The sequence below is a fragment of the Gobio gobio genome (genome assembly GCF_949357685.1).
Source record: "Gobio gobio genome assembly, chromosome: 11".
NCBI lineage: Eukaryota > Metazoa > Chordata > Actinopteri > Cypriniformes > Gobionidae > Gobio > Gobio gobio.
The window spans coordinates 26809299-26816109 of NC_137104.1; positions in this window are offsets into that span (position 1 = coordinate 26809299).

Genomic DNA, 6811 nt, shown 5'->3' on the forward strand with positions numbered 1-6811 from the left:
GCAAGTGCGTAGGGGAAAATATAACACAAAAGACAATCAATATTTTACTTCACTGAATGTTATCGTTAAGTAATGTTTGGTCCTGAAAACTTATATATTATAAGATTTAAATATTGTGAGCAGATATTTCAATAGAAATATTAAGATTAGCAAAACAATAGTTTATTTCTGGCTCTGCGCAATGTGTGAGTAGGCTTATTAATTAATAAATGAAATTGTGAAGGTTTGTGTCTGCAGTGGCTCATGACATTTTGAATCTATTAAAATCATAGTATAGCTTTTTTTGAGAAGGTTAAGTCTAGATTTAATGTTAAGTCTAGGTTAATGACACCCCATTGTTCCTTGCACAAAGCTATTCTGAACACTTAGAATAAAGAGTACAATTCATATGGACTTTTCTTATAGTTATGCTTATTTTTGTCTGTTTTAGAGCTTGATAACCTCATTACCTTATCAATATACACCAAGAAAAATGTTGGTGACACATAACAAAACTCTATTTGTTACAGAATTTCTTGATTGCTAATACACTTATTCACTTGGCTCAATTTCTCAAACCATTCATTCAGTTATAGAAAAAAAGACATTTGTTTGACACATTTCACCTGTTTTAAACACATTCCAATTTTCTCAAGGTTTTCTGCAAAACTACACACAAATACCCTCATGTTGCACAGGTTTAACCATGATCTCATTCATAACACACATACACACAACAAATATAATTAACTCAAGGGTTAAACGCAACTACGTCGGAACTGACCAACGAATTAGGATCCCTACCAACACGCCAGGGATGCTGGCCCTTCCAGCGCCCTGCTTGAGCTTACTGGAATGCTCCCAGCTGGAGCAGGAGTCAGGGCTGAAGCAGGGAAGGTCCAACACTGCTGTTTTCTGCAAGACCCACTCAGTGTGACTATTGAAAAACGCTGGCAAAGCATGCCAGTCTCAGGGAAGACGGAACGCTGCGGAGCCATGTCCTCCAGAGGAGGAGAGGTGGAAAACTCATTAGGACTAACATGAGGGAACTACTACATATGGAACCCAGCCTACACACACGTTCCACAAGCATATGTAACCGCAACGTTTGACACCTAAGGAGTGACGGAGGAGCTCGTCAGGGTTCACCATTTCTGAGGAACACAACTGGAGAAGATAGACGCACGTATCCGGCCCAGAGGGCTGGAGTGGCGTTGCAAGCCGACACAAGAACGGGTACTTTGCGTCTACCGGCTGCTGGAGGCGAGTACACGGGAAGAAACCGGCTCCACACGGAGGCTATAGAATCTAGCGAACGTGTTAGGTGTCGCCCAGCCCGCAGCTCTACAAATGTCTGTCAGCGAGGCACCTTGAGCCAGCGCCCAGGAGGAAGCTACACTCCTTGTGGAGTGCGCCCGCAACCCGAACGGGCAAGGCACATCTTGCGATTGGTACGCCAAGACGATAGCATCCACTATCCAATGGGCTAACTTCTGCTTGGAGACAGCCTTTCCCTTCTGCTGGCCTCCGTAACAGACGAAGAGCTGCTCTGAGGTCCTAAAGCTTTGAGTCCGGTCGATGTAAGCACAAAGAGCGCGGACGGGACACAACAAACCCAGGGCTGGGTCTGCCTCCTCCGAGGGCAGCGCTTGCAGGTTCACTACCTGGTCCCGGAAGGGAGTGGTAGGATCCTTGGGCACGTATCTGGGCCGGGGTCTCAGGATGACGTGAGAATCAGCCGGTCTGAATTCCAGGCACGATTCGTTGACCGAAAGTGCATGCAAGTCCCCTACCCTCTTAATTGAGGCCAATGCAATCAAGAGCACTGTCTTCATGGACAGGATGTTTAGCTCTACAGACTGCAAAGGCTCGAATGGAGGACCCTGGACTGCTCGGAGCTCCAGGGCTAAGTCCCAAGAGGGTACCGAGGAGGATTTAGTCTCCTCGCACCTCTAAGGAATCTGACGATTAAGTTGTGCTTCCCAACAGACTTACCACCTACTACATCGTGATACGCCGCTATTGCTGCGACGTACACCTTGAGGGTGGAGGGAGACAGCCTTCGCTCCAGCCCATCCTGCAGGAAGGAAAGCACAACGTTAATCGAACCCCTTCGGGAGTCTTCGCGCCGGGAAGAACACCACTCAATGAACAGGTTCCACTTCAGAGCATAGAGGCGCCTCGTAGAGGGGGTTGTGGATGAGGCCTGTGGATGAGGCATCCGTGAAGGCCACAGCATGCCTGGACACTTGTTCTAAGGGCACTCCCGCCCGTAGAAACGAAGGGTCTGACCACGGGTTGAAAGTTTGGCGACAGTACGAGGTAACTGAGACCCGGCACTTGCCGCTCTGCCACGCCCATCTGTGGACTCGGTCGTGTAGCCAGCGTTGAAGCGGTCTCATATGAAGCAATCCGAGCTGCGTTACCGCGGCTGCAGATGCCATATACCCCAGGAGCCTCTGAAAGAATTTCAATGGGACCGCTGTCCTGCCCTTGAATGTATTCAAGCAGTTCAACATTGACTGGACTCACTCTTCTGTGAGGCACGCAGTCCGGTTGACCGAATCCAGCTCCATGCCAAGATAAGAGATCCTCTGCGTGGGACAGAGTTTGCACTTCTCTCGGTTGACCCGAAGGTCCAACAGGCAGAGGTGACGGAGCACCAGGTCCCTGTGTTCACACAACTTCTCTCAAGACTGGGCAAGTATGAGCCAGTCGTCGAGATAGTTGAGGATGCGAACGCCGCATGAAAGTACGCGTCCTTCAGGTCAATCGCTGCAAACCAATCTTGGGGACGGATGCATTCGAAAATGCGTTTCTGCATTAGCATTCTGAATGGAAGCCTGTGCAGGGCCCGATTCAGAACATGCAGGTCCAAGATTGGCCGTAACCCACCGGCTTTCTATGGCACAATGAAGTAGTGCCTGTAGAACCCCGACTTCATATCGGCTGGAGGAACCGGCTCGACCGCGTCCTTCGCCAGTAGGAAATCGATCTCTGACCGCAAGACATGGGCATCGCTGCTCTGCACGGTGGTGAAGAGGATGCCCTTGTGCTTGGGAGACCGGTACGCAAACTGAATCGCGTAGCCGAGTCTGATAGTACGGATGAGCCAGCGAGACGGCCTGGGGAGCACTAGCCAGGCCCCCGGAGACCGTGCAAGCGGGACCAATGGCACTAAAGACGTATCCGGGGTGGGGCAGCGAGGTGGAACGCTCAGACCCGACCCGACCATCTCCCTCCGAGCAGGTCCTTCCATCCCTGGACTGCCTGTCTCAGGGCCGCTTACCCTTCTGTTTACCGGCCGACTTCGCGGGACCCTGAGCGGGCTGCACCCTTGCGTCCGGCACCCTGCTTCCCGGGTGGAGGCTGCTGCTTGGGTTTAGCACGGGCGGAGGCGGACGCAGGGGGACGCCCTCGGTGACGAGCAGGTGGAGGCGCTGCAGCCGGCGATGGGGAGGAGGCAGCAGCGGGTCGCCGGGGCAAGATGTTTTTGATCGCCTCTGTCTGCTTCTGTGCCACCAAGAACTGCTGGGCGAAGTTCTCGATGGTGTCGCCGAAGAGGGTGTGCGTCGAAAAACCAAAATTTGTCGGATTCGTGCATATCTGCCAGGTTGAGCCACAGGTGGCGTTCCTGGACCACCAGAGTGGACATCACTCGACCCAGGGAGCGTGCGGTGACTCGTCACCCGGAGGGCGAGGTCTGTCGCCGTGCGCAGTTCTTGCATAACCCCTGGGTCGGAACTACCCTCGTGCAGATCCTTGAGCGCTTTGGCCTGGTAGACCTGGAGGGGCACCATGGCATGCAAAGATGACGTGGCTTCGCCACAGGCTGTGTAAGCCTTGCCCGTTAGACCTAACAAGAACTTACACGCTTGGGAGGGGAGGCGTGGGTTAGCCCGCCAGTCCGCAGCAGCCCTGGGACACAGTTGCATCGCCACAGACCGCTCGACTGGGGGAATCCCCACGTATCCCTTAGCCGCGCCACCATCGAGGGTAGTGAGGACGGAGGAGTCACTAGATCGGTGGCGGCCGCTGTAGGGCGCCAACCACGATTACATAAGCTGCTGATGCACTTCCGGGAAGAATGGAACCGGGCCGGGGTGCTGAGAACCAGCACGGGCCGTCCCGAGAAACCAATCATCCAACCGCGAGATTTCGGGACACGGTGGAGGGTTCTACTCGAGCCCGACACTCGCGGCAGCCCGGGAAAGCATAGCCGTAAGTTCTGGATCAGACTCTGGCAATGCTACCACACCCGAAGGGGGCAACGCAGCCGAATCCTCATCTCTGGAACCCATTAGCTCATCCTCCGATGCAGCCATCGAAATCATATCCTCAGCCCGTCGGGGAAGCCCTGGCCGTCACCCTCAGATCTCCACCAAAGGCATCAGCCAAAGTAGCAGCCCTCTGCTTTGCAGCGGGAGGGCCACTAGATCGGGGGATGCGCAATGGGACTCCACCCCGTCTGAGGTATTCGAGCCTAGATCCAAGCACTGCGATGATCATGTTCCCGCAGTGGGAACATGAGTCATTCACAAACGCCGCCTCAGCGTGCTGAACGCCCAAACACGTGAGACAGCGATCATGACCGTCAACTGGGGACAGAAAACGACGGCATCCAGGAACACATGGTTTGAATGACATCTTGAAAAAGACGCAGGGTCAAACTGTGTTGCTCTTTTAGAATAAATTTGCTCTTTTTATAGTGCTGAAGCACTCAGGGAGATGGCCGCGGCTCACATCGGTCCTTTAGTGCAAGAAGGGCATCAGAAGGGCAAAGTCAATACTGACCAAGGGAGAATGCAGTCCAGGGCACAAGGGCTCATTTTATCCATATCTAAAAATGTATTTTAAAGCCCCGTCATTAAAATCAACTAGGTGGCAGAATTCACAGAAGTCCTGGACATAAACAATCAAGACAATGAACCAATAGGTGTGTTCGACATCGGCTGTGGCTGGATGCAACTGATCGGCGAGAGTAGCCGCGTACAGGCGGGGAGGAGCTGCAAACGGAGACGTGAAGTCGAACGCTTTCTGCTTCCCGCACTGACGCTCGCATTGCGTTTGCATACTTTATCACAGCTGAAGTGAAATAAATGCAATATTTGTCAATACACAGATGTTTCAGAGACATTATTGTCATGTAATACTTAATGCACTGCTTAATACAGTGTGTTTTTACAAGAATAACGTTCAACATATAAGCCTACACTATCAATGAATTGAGGTCTAAGTCAGTTTTATTTTGATAAACATGACAAATATAACCACGCCTACATGAAAATAGGCTTTACTGTTATAAAAAAAAACTGATTTGTGAGCATTAGAGGAAGTGAAGGTTTTAGAATAAACACAAAACACACATGATCGCTGTCATGCGGTGAATCCGGCTAATCGTGGAACAGCTGTGTCATCATTAGAGTCCGTGCAGTCTGGTACAGTCACTCTATAGAAACTGCACCAGCTGTATTAGCCAGCTGCTCTTGAATTGCTCTTGCAGTACTTTGATGGCATACGTCACAGTCACGTGGCGTCGGCGCTGTCTCAAGACGGACAACATTTCTAACCGGCATGCCCTGCTTCAAGTCAGCTGCAGATCGGTCTGCACATTGCTGCATCAAGTCGAACAAGCCTAATGACAGAACTAAACTGAGAACACACATGACTAAATCAACCAATGACAACATGACACAGACACAAGAGATTAGGGAAGCACATGACATGATCACATGTGGGCACAATGGAATCACATGATTCCAATTCAGTGCTATGAACTGTGTTCCCTTTCAGTCAGTACACTACAAGTTACGTCAGTTACTGACGGAATGGGAGCGAAACCAAGTCTGACCAAGTAACCAAGAAACTCGTAGTGTACTGACTGAAAGGGAACACAATTCACAGCACTGTTACAAAATCCTCCTTTTGGGAATCATGAATAATTTTATGTCTCCGTTCCCTCCCTTCAGGGAACAAGGGTTACATACGCAGTGATGCCAGTAATCTGACTACTTTTTTCCAGTAACGAGTAATCTAACGCGTTACTATTTCCAAACCAGTAATCAGATTAAAGTAATTTATCCAAGTCACTGTGAGTTACTATTTTTGTCATTTTCCTTAGTAAAAATATAAATTTTTGCTTTCTTGTTGAGTCTCAGCAGGGGTTTTCCTGCATAGAGAATTATGAGGCGGGCGCCTCCGTCAAATTTCTTGCCGCCTCCGTCTGTTGACAAAACTCAAGACAGGCAGTCACTTGCTCAGATTAGGCATGTCGTGATAATTAAATAATCATCAGAAATATATATTGTCACATTATCCTTCAGCAATCATTATTAGCATATTATTATTTGCTAGCAGCCTACAAAGTCATCTAAAGCCATTCCATAGCTGAATGTCTTTCCTCCGCTGCTCTGTCATTCTCCGTTCAGCAAAACTGCGCGTCGCGTACGGTTACAGTCAGCAGCTGCACGGTAAAGCTCACTCCATATGATATATTCCCGTTATAATACTTGATATGTTGATAAAATTATTTATCTTGCTGGAGTTTATCTAGCGGTTTCTGAAAGATGTTGTGCTCGCTACCCAGGTGACAACACAAGGACTATTAATTAGCATCACACGCACAATAAACAGAATTTAAAACTGCGAAGAAACAAATAATCAGTGAATGTTTGGACCGATACAGGCTACATAGTAGACTAGGATTTGTGGGCTCAACACTCATCTTCTCTTTATGCCGTGAACTTTTCAATGTGCACTCGTGCTGCACTGCGCCCTCTGATTCCATGTTGCTTTAAGCGCATCATTCTGCACCCGAGATGCGCATAAGCGC